Raw genomic sequence first — 13,754 nt, 5'->3', positions numbered from 1 at the left:
ACTATGAGATCCTCAGTCTGTATGGTGCAATATACTAGATCAAGATGGTAACATACCGACAGGGGGAGTATGCTACAGGGCTGACATAGCGACAACAGAGGAAGTTACTGATCTACATAATGTGATGAGTGCCGAGTCACAAACCCAAACTCTTATAATGGTCGATTTTAACCATGAGACAGATTGGGTAAATAACATTGCAAGCAGGGATCAATTTCTAGACCTGGTGCAGGGCTCATTTCTCACAATTACACACAATTACAGAAACTCTCGTAAAGGTTCAGGATGACCTAGACCACTGAGGAAACTATCAGGGAATGAGAGAGGAATTGCAAAACATCTCATGGAGGGAGCTGATAGGTGATCATGGCATGGAAACATGGTCAAAAAAAGCAAATTATTTGAAATGCAGCATCTTTATAGAGAAGCTGTTAATATGAAATATTTCCATAAAGAAGTACTGTAGTAGATCATCATGTGTTAAAATTATAAAATAATACAAGAATACTCTCAGTGAGAAATGGTGTAAACAAATGCTGTAATCACACTGTGTACATTGCGACCATAGATGTCAATCTTTCCTAATGTTAGAGTGCTCTGCAGTAGGTCATCTTTGTGGTGGTAATACTTCCTTTGTTATATAGTATATCATTCATTTGTAACATAACTACTTAAAGGATATAAAATTTCTATCATATCACATCAATAACTACTTGAATTTGCCATATGGTCTTTACTGCAAAAGCATCATAACAAAATAATATAATTTGTGAAGCTATTGTCTTTTAAAGCATTCCGATATTTAAATTATTACCGTAATTCTTACGTAGCCTGAATATTCAACATTAGAGGAGAAAGTACTGCTGGTGACACAGTGGGCTGGTGAGAAGCGGGTCTCCTTACCATCATGGTAGTCGCCCTTGATCTTGAAGACACTCACACCCAGGTACTCCGGAGAGCCTCCGACATGAACACCTTCCTGCTTGTCCACTTCCAGCAGCTGGCGTCCCTCCAGTGAGACGGATGCGTTGTATAGGTCACCTTCCCCATCGTCGGCCGTCAGGATAGTGGCCGAGCCATGCCTGCAACACATCACACTCTGAAGTTACCATCCATCACACCTTAACACACCACTACCACACACCAACATACCAGCATAGGAATAAGGGAAGGGAACTATCAGGAGACAGTGCCAAATCATTACGACTATATAGAACTTGTCCACTGAATGCCGACCTGCACAAAGTGAGACCGTCGCTCTACCGTTCAACCCATGTGGTTGGGTGTATGGATAAAGGAAACTGCAGCTTATAAATGAGTAAAAATAGGAGGCTGCCTATATCTATATCCACCCAACCTTATTTATATATATAAATGTCTAACCTATGCTTGAAACAAGTGATATTATGCCTATTATGTTTCCTTGTACTAATTTGTTTAAAAAAATAACAACCTTGTTTCCAAACCTGTATTTTTCCAGGTCCTCCCTGTAACACATTTTCACCACATATCACTCAACCATCAACACCCATTACACTGTAAATTCCACATCACCACCCATTACACTCTAAAACCAACATCACCACCCATTACACTCTAAAACCCACATCTTGAGGTTATCTTGAGATGATTTCGGGGCTTTAGTGTCCCTGCGGCCCGGTCTTCGACCAGGCCTCCACCCCCAGAAAGCAGCCCGTGACAGCTGACTAACACCCAGGTACCTATTTTACTGCTAGGTAACAGGGGCATAGGGTGAAAGAAACTCTGCCCATTGTTTCTCGTCGGCGCCTGGGATTGAACCCAGGACCACAGGATCACAAGTCCAGCGTCCTGTCCGCTCGGCCGACCGGCTCCTCAATCATTATTACCACCAATGGCTGCCCTGCCTGCCACATCATCAATCATTATCACCACCAATGGCTGCCCTGCCTGCCTACATCATCAATCATTATCACCACCAATGGCTGCCCTGCCTGCCTACATCATCAATCATTACACCACCAATTAGACTAACACACCACCATCCATTATACCACAATAACCATCCACCACACTAACAACCACCTTCCACACTGTAACAAAATCATTACATTGTAACACCACACGTTGTTATACATATTATACATAATATACAACTGAAAGCGGCAGTGGGTCACATTTTGCCCAAACCCCCCTGCAGTTTTCAAATATCCCAAACATCCCAAATTCGATACCTGAGCCAAAATTCAGGCTCTCTGCACGCATTTGCAGTTTGAAATTCCGACTTTTTATATAGAAAATATACCAATTACTGAAAGCGGCGGTGGGTCACGTTTTGCCCAAATCCCCCCCATCCAGTGGGCAGCGGTAGATAGGTTACACTCCCCCCCCCATCCAGTGGGCAGCGGTGGATAGGTTAAACCCCCCCCCCCCCATCCAGTGAGCAGCGGTGGATAGGTTACACTCCCCCCCCCCATCCAGTGGGCAGCGGTGGATAGGTTACACCGCCCCCCCCCCATCCAGTGGGCAGCGGTGGATAGGTTACACCGCCCCCCCCCCCCCATCCAGTGGGCAGCGGGTGGATAGGTATACACCGCCCCTCCCCCCATCCAGTAGGCAGCGGTGGATAGGTTTTCAAGTGTGGGGCCTCACTACCCCTCTAATTATCAATCAGAGACTTGTGAAGTACATGGAAGAGGAAGGGAAGTATAACATCAGGCAGCATGGGTTTAGAAACCGCAGAGGGGCCCATACAGCTTAGTTGGAGGCCCTGATCTACCAGCATATAGCCAACGCAGGGTCGAAAAAAAGATCAGTGTAATATAGTGCTTAGGAACGTCTCGAAAGCCTTCGACAAAGTGTGGCACACAGGCCTAAAATATAAGATATCTGAACTAGGGCTTAAGAACCTCTCACACACTCACAGCTCCCTGACATGACAAGAGGGAGCCAGCTTAGCTTAGCTACCAACACCCACACATGGTGTCAGCAAGGCGGACAGCCTGCCTGCTTCACACCTCTCACTGTAATTTCCCACTTCTAAACCTTCTCTTCGCCTATGCCTCTCCTTCCTCTTTACTCCAAAAAAACACCGCCCCCACCCCATTTTTTTCTAAATTTAAAAAAAAAAAAAAAAAAAAAAAAAAAAACTGCCCCTGATCGTCCCTCACTTACTTGACACCTCAACTGTCCCGAGAACCTGAGTAGGTTAGGTGCGCCGGGGGCACCGTCCGAAGGTTTTACTGAGACGGGGCTATTACCTGGAGAAGTTGCATTTGCCAGACAGGTCCAGCAGGGGTGCTGCATCTCGGAGCCCCGCGAGTGGCAGCATGTCTACATAGGACTGGGTAGTTTAACCCGACGTCGCTGGAGTATGTGTTCCTGGACTGTCATCTGCCACTTGGGAGAGTCCTGGGAGCACTGTGTAAGGGGGGAACCTGTGGGCATTTCACCGTGAGGTCTAGGGAGCACTGTGTCATCACCGTATAGGAGCACTTCACTGTAAAGTGCCAGGGGAGCTGTGTCGGGTGTGGACCGATTGCGCTCGGTGTTTACACCTTAGTTGGAGGTCACTCGGTGTGGTGGCGCTCAGGTTCTCCACCTGCGCCTCACCAGGGGTGCTGTAGATTTCTTTCGACTTGGGACCCTATCTGAACGTGAGTTCTAATGATGAGGAAACCCAGGAGAGGATGGGTTCAGTATCCCTAACTTGGTGTGGCATTTCTGCGAAAACTGTTGCTTGGTTGTTCACCGCTCGTTAGAGTTTCCAGGAATGGAATCGTTACACACTCTCGCGTCTCATTAGATGGGGGAGGCTAGCAGGAAAACTGTTTCGCCTACGACTGACAGCCTTGGACGAGATCCCCACAGAGGCAACAAACTATGCCAATTGTCCCAGTAACAGCATTTGTTCCAGTTAGAGAATTGTTTCTCTAGGTCCCTCAGCACTGATGTCTAGCCCCCACGAGACGGCTACCGGAAGACGAGATCACCTGAGACCCGAGATGACGGACTGAAGCCCATCTCACCTGACCCCCGTGCACCTGGTCCTCCGGATGAAACTGCCTAAACAAGTTAGGCACCCGGAGAATTGTAGAGGGCACCCAGCAACAATGGTCTCTCATACCTAAATAACATTTTTCTGGAGATTTCCTGTGGCCTGTGGGGTGCTTGTTCAGACCATTGGGTGCTTGTGCAGACCTGTGGGTGCTTGTTCAGACCTGTGGGGTGCTTGTGCAGACCTGTGGGTGCTTGTTCAGACCTGTGGGTGCTTGTTCAGACTTGCAGTTTTGAAAATATCCCAAAACATCCCAAATACGATACCTGAGCCATATTTTGGAGTCAAATTCTGGCTCTCTGCACGTATTCGCAGTTGAAATTACGACTTTTTTATACCCAACAAATGCCAAATACTGAAAGTGGCGGTAAGTCACAATTTTGCTCACCCCCACCCCCCTGCAGTTTTCAAATATCCCAAACATACCAATTTCGAGGCCTGAGCCATATTTTGGAGTCAATTTCTGGCTCTCTGCACGTATTCGCAGTTTGAAATTAACGACTTTTTATTACCCAACAAATGCCAAATACTGAAAGTGGCGGTAAGTCACATTTTGCTCACCCCCACCCCCCTGCAGTTTTCAAAATATCCCAAACATACCAATTTTCGAGGCCTGAGCCATATTTTGGAGTCAATTTCTGACTCTCTGCAGGTATTCGCAGGTTGAAATTACGCCTTTTTATACCCAACATATGTCAAGTACTGAAAGCGGCAGTTAGTCACATTTTGCATAAACTCCTGTGTAGTTTAAAAAAATATCCCAAATATCCCAAATTCGAGGCCTGAGCTATATTTTGGAGGCCAAATTCTGGCTCTCTGCACGTATTCGCACTTTGAAATTACGACTTTTTATACCCAACATATGCAACGTACTGAAAGCCCCGATTGGTCATATTTATCCCCCCCCCCCCCCCCCCCCCCCGGCAGTTTTCAAAATATCTCAAACATCCCAATTTCGAGGCCTCAGCCATATTTTGGAGCCAAATTCTGGTTCTATGCACGTATTCGCAGTTTGAAATTACGACTTTTTATACGCAACATATGCCAAGTCTTTGAAAGCGGCAGTGAGTCACATTTCGCACAAACTCCCCTGCAGTTTTCGAAATATCCCAAATATCCCAATTTCGAGGCCTGAGCAATATTTTGGAGCCAAATTCTGGCTCTCAGCACGTATTCGCAGTTTGAAATTACGACTTATTATACCCCACATATGCCAAGAAAACTGAAAGCGGCAATAAGTCACATTTGCACAAACTCCCCTGCAGTTTTCAAAAAATCCCTAACATCCCAATTTCGAGACCTGAGCCATATTTTTGGAGCCAAAATTCAGGCTCTCTGCACGTATTCGCAGTTTGAAGTTACGACTTTTATACCCAAACATATGCCAAGTACTGAAAGCGGCGTTTGGTCACATTTGTCCCAACCCTCCCTGCAGTTTTCAAAATATCCCAAACATCCCAATTTTCGAGGCCTGAGCCATATTTTGGAGCCAAATTCTGGCTCTATGCACGTATTCGCAGTTTGATATTACGACTTTTTATACCCAACATATGCCAAGTCCTGAAAGTGGCAGTGAGTCAAATTTTGCACAAACTCCCCTGCAGTTTTCGAAATATCCCAAACATCCCAATATCAATGCCTGAGCCATATTTTGGAGCCAAATTCAGGCTCTCTGCACGTATTCGCAGTTTGATATTACGACTATTTATACCCAACATATGCCAAGTACTGAAAGCGGAGTTTGGTCATATTTGTCCCAAACCTCCCTGCAGTTTTCAAAATATCCCAAACATCCAATTTCGAGCCTAAGCCATATTTTGGAGCCAAATTCTGGCTCTCTGCACGTATTCGTAGTTTGAAATTACGGACTTTTTTATACCCAATATATGCGAAGTACTGAAAGCGGCGGTTTGGTCACATTTGTCCCAAACCTCCCTGCAGGTTTCAAAATATCCCAAACAATCCAAATATCAAGGCCTGAGCTATATTTTGGAGACAAATTCTTGCTCTCTGCACGTATTCGCAGTTTGAAATTACGACTTTTTATACGAAACATATGCAAAGTATTGAGAGCGGCGTTTGGTCACATTTGTCCCAAACCTCCCTGCAGTTTTCAAAATATCCCAAACATCCCAATTTCGAGGCCTGAGCCAAATTCTGGCTCTATGCACTTATTCGCAGTTTGAAATTGCGACTTTTTTATACCCAACACATGCCAAGTACTGATAGCGGCGTTGGACACATTTGTCCCAATCCCCCCTGCAGTTTTTAAAATATCCCAAACATCCCAATTTCAAGGCCTGAGCCATATTTTGGAACCAAATTCCAGGCTCTCTGCACGTATTCGCAGTTTGAAATTACGACTTTTTATACCCAACATATGTCAAGTCCTGAAAGCGGCATTGTGACACATTTGTCCCAATCCCCCCTGCAGTTTTCAAAATATCCCAAACATCGCAATTTTCGAGGCCTGAGCCATATTTGGAAGCCAAATTCAGGCTCTATGCACGTCTTCGCAAGTTTGAAATTACGACTTAGTATACCCAACATATGCCAAGTACTGAAAGCGGCAGTGAGTCACAATTTTTCACAAACTCCCCTGCAGTTTTTCAAAATATCCCAAACATCCCAATTTCGAGGCCTGAGCCATATTTTGGAGCCAAATTCAGGCTCTCTGCTCGTATTCGCAGTTTGAAATTACGACTTTTATACCCAACATATGCCAAGTACTGAAAACGGCATTTGGTCACATTTGTCCCAAACCTCCCTGCAGTTTCAAAATATCCCAAATATCCCAATATCGAGGCCTGAGCCATATTTTGGAGCCAAATTCTGGCTCTCTGCAAGTATTCGCAGTTAGAAATTACGACTTTTTATACCCAACATATGGCAAGTCCTCAAAGCGGAATTGAGTCACATTTTGCACAAACTCCCCTGCAGTTTTCAGAATATCCCAAACATCCCAATTTCGAGGCCTGAGCCATATTTTGGATCCAAATTCTGGCTCTCTACACGTATTCGCAGTTTGAATTTGCGACTTTTTCATTTCCAACAAAATGCAAAATGTGACTCACTGCCGCTTTCAGTATTTGGCATATGTTGGGTATAAAAAGTCGTAATTTCAAACTGCAAATACATGCAGAGAGCCAGAATTTGGCTCCAAAATATGGCTCAGGCCTCGAAAATGATTGTTTGGGATATTTTGAAATCTGCGGGGGGGGGGGAGAGTTTGTGCAAAGTGTGACTCACCGCTGCTTTCAGTACTTGGCATATGTTGGGTATAAAAAGTCGTAATTTCAAACTGCAAATACATGCAGAGAGCCAGAATTTGGCTCCAAAATATGGCTCAGGCCTCGAAATTGAGATGTTTGGGATATTTTGAAAACTGCAGGGAGGGTTTGGTACAAATGTGACCAAACGCCGCTTTCAGTACTTGGCATATGTTGGGTATAAAAAGTCGTAATATCAAACTGCGAATACGTGCAGAGAGCCAGAATTTGGCTCCAAAATATGGCTCAGGCCTCGAAATTGGGATATTTGGGATATTTCGAAAAATGCAAGGGAGTTTGTGCAAAATGTGACTCACTGCCGCTTTCAAGACTTGGCATATGTTGGGTATAAAAAGTCGTAATTTCAAACAGCGAATACGTGCATAGAGCCAGAATTTGGCTCCAAAATATGGGTCAGGCCTCGAAATTGGGATGTTTGGGATATTTTGAAAACTGCAGGGGGGGTTTGGGACAAATATGACCAAACGCAGCTTTTAGTACTTCGCATATGTTGGGTATAAAAGTTGTAATTTCAAACAGCGAATACATGCAGAGAGCCAGAATTTGGCTCCAAAATATGGCTCAGGCCTCGAAATTGGATTATTTTTTAAACTGCAGGGAGGTTTGGGACAAATTTGACCAAACGCCGCTTTCAGTACTTGGCATATGTTGGGTATAAAAAGTCGTAATTTCAAACAGCGAATACGTGCAGAGAGCCAGAATTTGGCTCCAAAATATGGCTCAGGTCTCGAAATTGGGATATTTGGAAAACTGCAGGGAGGTTTGGGACAAATGTGACCAAACGCCGCTTTCCTCTCTGGGACTTGCTGTCAACGTACATGGCGCCCCCGCTCGGGGAGGCGTCCATTAGGGAGGCTCCGGCCTCCCCCGATGCTTTGAGCCCCTGGGTAGCTGCAGTGAGCACACACTGGCCCAAAAAAGCCAGCTGAGTTCAAAGATGAGCTCCAGGCGAGGTGTGGAAAAAAAGTCCAACCTGGAGCGATCAAACTGCGCGCCATGATGGCCGACCTTTCTGGCGGGAATCTCCTCCACAACGAAATCTTTTATTGTAGAGCTGTTGACAACATACTTTTATCTCAACTTAAGTTTTCGCCACGCATATTTTTTTTCTCATATGGAAAATACAATATCATCTTCACTATAAATGACTACAATAGCGTGTCATTTCTGCTCACACTCATCTCTAAATAAATTGATTACAAATATTTCCCAAGACATAAACTGCCTCATCCAGCCCGCCTCTTCCCTCATTCCAAATCCACAAACCCACCAACAATCCTCCAACTTCATGGGAAGGTCAAGCTTCCCATGACCTTGGAGTCATTGGATATGGGTTTGTGGATGACCTGACCTAGCAGTTTATGCCTTTGGGGAGATCTCCCCCCCCCTGGCATATGCATTAATGATATATAATGCATATGCCAGCCAGTCCAAGTCTAATCTTAAGATAATTCTCCTATCTCTCAATTTATTCTTTACCTACTCTTCACAGCAAGTCTTTGTCACCCACATTGAACAATATTCTAAGTTTTCACTACCCCAAAACTTGCCTCGCCACCCAGCTTTTACCTTACCATACATCTTTGCTACCCATCATTTGGTTTGTATTAAACAATCAAGGTTAAATGTTTGCCCTTGATCATCTAGCAGCAATTGAGGATACCGATGTAAGCTGATTGGATAGTCGCGTTCTGAGTGTAAACTAGTAGAACGTTAGTCAAGAAACTGCAGATGGCCTATTGTCCTGCACGTGGCACTTCCTATTTATATCCACCTACACTCATTCATATACGTCTAACCTAAGCTTCAACCAATCAAAGATTCCTATGCTTATTATGATCCAGTAATATGGATCCAGTGATCCAGTAGTATGATCCACAATCGATTTGAGAATGGTCCAGGACGGACCGAAACGTCGTTTTCCCTTCACCTTCTAGTGTGTGGTCTGGTCAACATACTTCAGCCACGTTATTGTGACTCGTCGTCTGCACATGATGCAGTAATTTGTTCCACAAATCCACAACCTAGTTACCAATCCAGTATTTACCCAGGTATTTCCTAAATCTGAACTTATCTTCATTTAAAGCCTTATCAATAGCTTCCTTGTTATGCCCATTCATCCACTTGTACACTTCAATCATGTCACGTTAAGGTTTTCCAACATCTCTTCATACGGAAGCTTTCTAATTTGCGGGATTAGCTTTGTCATCCTAACTGACGTTCTAATGAATTATGTCCATTCTTTAGTATAACGATCAAAACTGAACGGCATAATATAAATGGGAGCTAAAAACAATACGTTAATAACCCAGCCGACTTATTGCTAACTCTTCTATAAATAAATCTATGGGAAAGAAAAGCTCTCAGCCTGTTAACAAGAGTGTACAAATCCACAAGGGCCGGGACGAGGATTCAAACCTGCATCCGAGAGCATCCCAGACGCTGCCGTAATCGACTGAGCTACGACATGGTCAAAAGGAGTTGAAACCGAAGTTCTACTGAACTTACTGGATCCTGCAGCCTCTCCGAGGCACAAACCAGTGTTAGTGTAACAAGAATGTGAAGTTTTCTACGTCCATCTAGTTCCACCCGCTCCTCCACAGAACTAGCTGTTAAATACGCACTTTACCTTGACTTCTCTGGTCCACACGTGCCACACTCCTGAAAAAATATTTTTTACATATATTAAGGGCAAGTATAAGTAATTATCAAAAGAAGGCACCAAACCAGGAAGGCTATGTAGCACCAGGGTAAGTATAAACAGTTTATTTCAAATACAATCGAGTAGCAAAATACAATTATGAATTTCAAGAACACTGGAAAAGGTGCAATTGCAATGGAGATTAATTACAGATTGTATCAACAATAGCGAGTAGGCAAGACTGATAAGACTGCAATAGCCTAACGGAATACATTTTTGTCTGACTCATGAGGCTATGGTAAAGCATCAATGTTCTTTTAAAGTTACATAGAAACACATTATCTTATTAGGGTCTTCCACTAAAAACAAACCTTTAGCTAACCTTAGATAAACGTACTGTGTATTATTAATTTATTTAGCTGTGTATTGGCCAAAATTATATAAACAACATGCTTAAAACCTCTCAAGTACAGTATATGGTCCATGAGCACTAAACTAACGTTAGAAGCCTAGTGATTACATTGTCAAAAATGACCATTTACAGGTGAAACCATTTTACATCGCAGAGTAAACAAGATGCAAACAATTATCTTCCACATTTATTGTGCCCTGATATGACCACTCCATCGCCCCAGTCGTTAACACACTAAGTGCAGGCGAGGAGTCACAATAACGTGGCTGTAGTAGTTTGACCAGACCACACACTAGAAGGTGAAGGGACGACTACGTTTCGGTCCGTCCTGGACCATTCTCAAGTCGACTTGATAATGGTCCAGGACCGAAACGTCGTCCACATAGTGAACAATCTAGGGCGACTTGTTGCTAAACATTATATGCCACCTTTAGCTTAGCTACAAGACACCAAACTACCAAACTACCTTGTGTTTAACGAAGATAAGTTCCAGCTCATGCGCTATGGAAAAAATGAAAATATAAAACGGAAACCACGTACAAAACTCAGGCAAATCATAACATAGAACGAAAAGGCAATGTAAAGGATCTGGGTGTACTCATGTCGGAAGACCTTGCCTTTAAAGAACACAATAAAGTAGCCGTCACAACTGCAAGAAAAATGACAGGTTGGATAACAAGAACTTTTCACACTAGAGATGCTATACCGATGATGATACTTTTCAAATCGCTTGTGCTCTCTAGAGTGGAGTACTGCTGCACAATGACAGCACCTTTCAAAGCTGGAGAAATTACTGACCTGGAGAGCGTGCAGAGATCCTTTACTGCTAGAATCCACTCCGTAAAACATCTAAACTATTGGGACCGACTAAAGAGCCTAAAACTGTACTCCCTTGAGCGCAGGCGGGAGAGGTACATAATAATTTACACGTGGAAAATATTAGAGGGGCTGGTCCCAAACCTGCACACAGAAATAACATCACATGAGACCAGAAGACATGGCAGGATGTGCAGAATACCCCCGTTGAAAAACAGAGGTGCAACTGGTACTCTGAGAGAGAACTCTATCAACATCAGAGGTCCGAGACTGTTCAACACGCTTCCACTACACATAAGGGGCATAACTGGCCGACCCCTCACAGTGTTCAAGAGAGAACTGGATAAGCACCTCCAAAGGATACCTGATCAACCAGGCTGTGACTCGTACGTCAGGCTGCGAGCAGCCGCGTCCAACAGCCTGGTTGATCAGTCCGGCAACCAGGAGGCCTGGTCGACGACCGGGCCGCGGGGACGCTAAGCTCCGGAAGCACCTCAAGGTAACCTCAAGGTAACCTTTAATGTCATAATGCAGCAGCTTGCGCGCTCAAAATACAGATAGACAAACTCCTCAGGAACCATTGGGAAACCTTTGACAAGCCGCCGGCTTCCTGTTGCCGTAGAGGGCACTATGGAGAAATGGTGGTCCTCTGTTAAATTTAAGTCAATATTACCTAGGAGTTATGATGTACCAGCCATTGAACATCTGGGACTCACAGTTAATATGAAAACAATCCTTAAGAACAGTTAAACGAATCTTTGACTTAAACGAACAACATTGAATATTCAACTGTACGAGTCTCTGTTGTGGTCCCATCTGGCCTACTGTGTCCTAATATGGAAACCTCACTTCAAAAAGATATCAATGATTTTCCGCTTTGGAGAAAGTTCAAGACAGCAACAACAATCATGCCAGAACTTGTTAAACTGTCACTACCACGAATCTTTGAAGGACTAACACTATAAATGTTTAAATTGTTGTAGATTTTGATAGATTAGCCTATAAATTTTGCTAGAAATTACCTACATAATATTATCTGTTAGATTAAGGACCTGCCCGAAGTGCTATGCGTACTAGTGGCTTTACAAGAATGTAAACACATCATGCCGTGTACTCTCAGAAACCCAATGTAACTTCTTGTAGATATATAAATAAATAAATAACAGCCGAGGCCTTTGTAATACTATTTTAATGCATTGCTTTATACTTTGTAATGTATTTTAAAGAAGTGCTTTGTGTTTATAACCTCCAACTTGGTCAGTATTACAAATTAAGAAAATATATAAAATTATAATACTGACCAAATTGGAGGCTATTAATACAGACCACTTCTCTAAAATATCATATTTGACACAGACAGGCTGGACAACAGCTTCAAGCTCAACAAGCCACAATGTAACACAGAAAATAGGTGTGTTGTTTCCCCCATAGGATTATTAACCCATGAACCCGCTTAACCACTCAAGTCGTAAATGCCGAGTTATTCCTCTTGTTCACAATATACACAAGACAAATCCTCAATAAAATAAGGGGGGGGGGGGAGTAGGAAGGCTGACCTTTGACAAGGTGCCGCAATCCTGTCCCCGTCGAAGCCACTGTAGATGGTGGCCCTTAGGTCAATTCATCATACGAGCCCTTCTCCTTCCATCATTCTCAATCATGCTCATCGTACCAACCTCCACCCCCTCAATCTCCCCCCCCCCCCCCACCATCTTCACACAATCTGTGGCCAAAATTTCTCGTTTCATTCAGATTTTTATTAAAATATGTCGAAGATTTCTCTTTGGGTTGTTTTAAGGGGCCTGACAGCCGAGTGGACATCGCTTCGTATTCGTAATCCTGAGGTTCCGGGTTCGATCCCCGGTGGAGGCTGAAACAAATGGGCACTTTCTTTGACCCTGATGACCCTGTTCAGCTATCAGTAAATAAGTACCTGGGAGTAAGACAGCTGCTTAGGGCTGCTTCCTGGGAATGTGTAAGAAAAAGAAGGCCTGGTCGAGGACCGGGTCGCGGGGACGCTAAGCCCCGAAATCATCTCAAGATAACCTTAAGATTGATGGCTAGCTACTGGCATGGCTATTAAGGCCACCACAAGCGCCCTAATGACTTAACTAGCGGGTACACCTATGGCTGCCACCTGACAATCACCTCTATATTTTGTCTAAATACATAAAATATACAAAATAATAACGAATAACAACATGAAGTACACACCTCGTACAATCCTTTCTATATTATGATTGATAAATGATATCTGCAACACAAGATTTATTTTGCTCACTGATAATCAACGTGACCCTTGCCTGGCGGCGGCTGGTCGACAAATGAGGAGTCCCGTTAAGAAGCGGGACTCCCAGACGCGCCACTCACCTTTACTTCACCATAATATCTAAACTGTCAACCTCCAATACAGTTAAGCATCTGACCACCAGAGGCGCTAATGCTCCCCTGTTATTACGCCATCCATATAATGATTGCTCTCATTATTCGTTGTTGGAACGTTTAAATACATTCATGTTCTGTAGTGACAGTGTCAGACCTCGAAGGAGGAATTGAAAC

At 43.8% G+C, this 13,754-nt stretch overlaps 1 long non-coding RNA gene across 1 annotated transcript; it reads right to left on the bottom strand.

Annotated features, from left to right (window-relative positions):
* Positions 1-821: 821 nt before the first annotated feature.
* On the bottom strand, positions 822-13,542 carry LOC138356775 (uncharacterized). Its single transcript, XR_011224647.1, has 3 exons — positions 13,410-13,542; positions 9,956-9,987; positions 822-1,082 (listed from the first exon to the last, which is right to left on the bottom strand). It is a non-coding gene; the product is annotated as an uncharacterized lncRNA (long non-coding RNA).
* Positions 13,543-13,754: the final 212 nt, after the last annotated feature.

The sequence above is a fragment of the Procambarus clarkii genome, chromosome 74, assembly GCF_040958095.1.
Source record: "Procambarus clarkii isolate CNS0578487 chromosome 74, FALCON_Pclarkii_2.0, whole genome shotgun sequence".
Lineage (NCBI taxonomy): Eukaryota > Metazoa > Arthropoda > Malacostraca > Decapoda > Cambaridae > Procambarus > Procambarus clarkii.
This window is presented reverse-complemented; position numbering and strand designations above follow the sequence as displayed.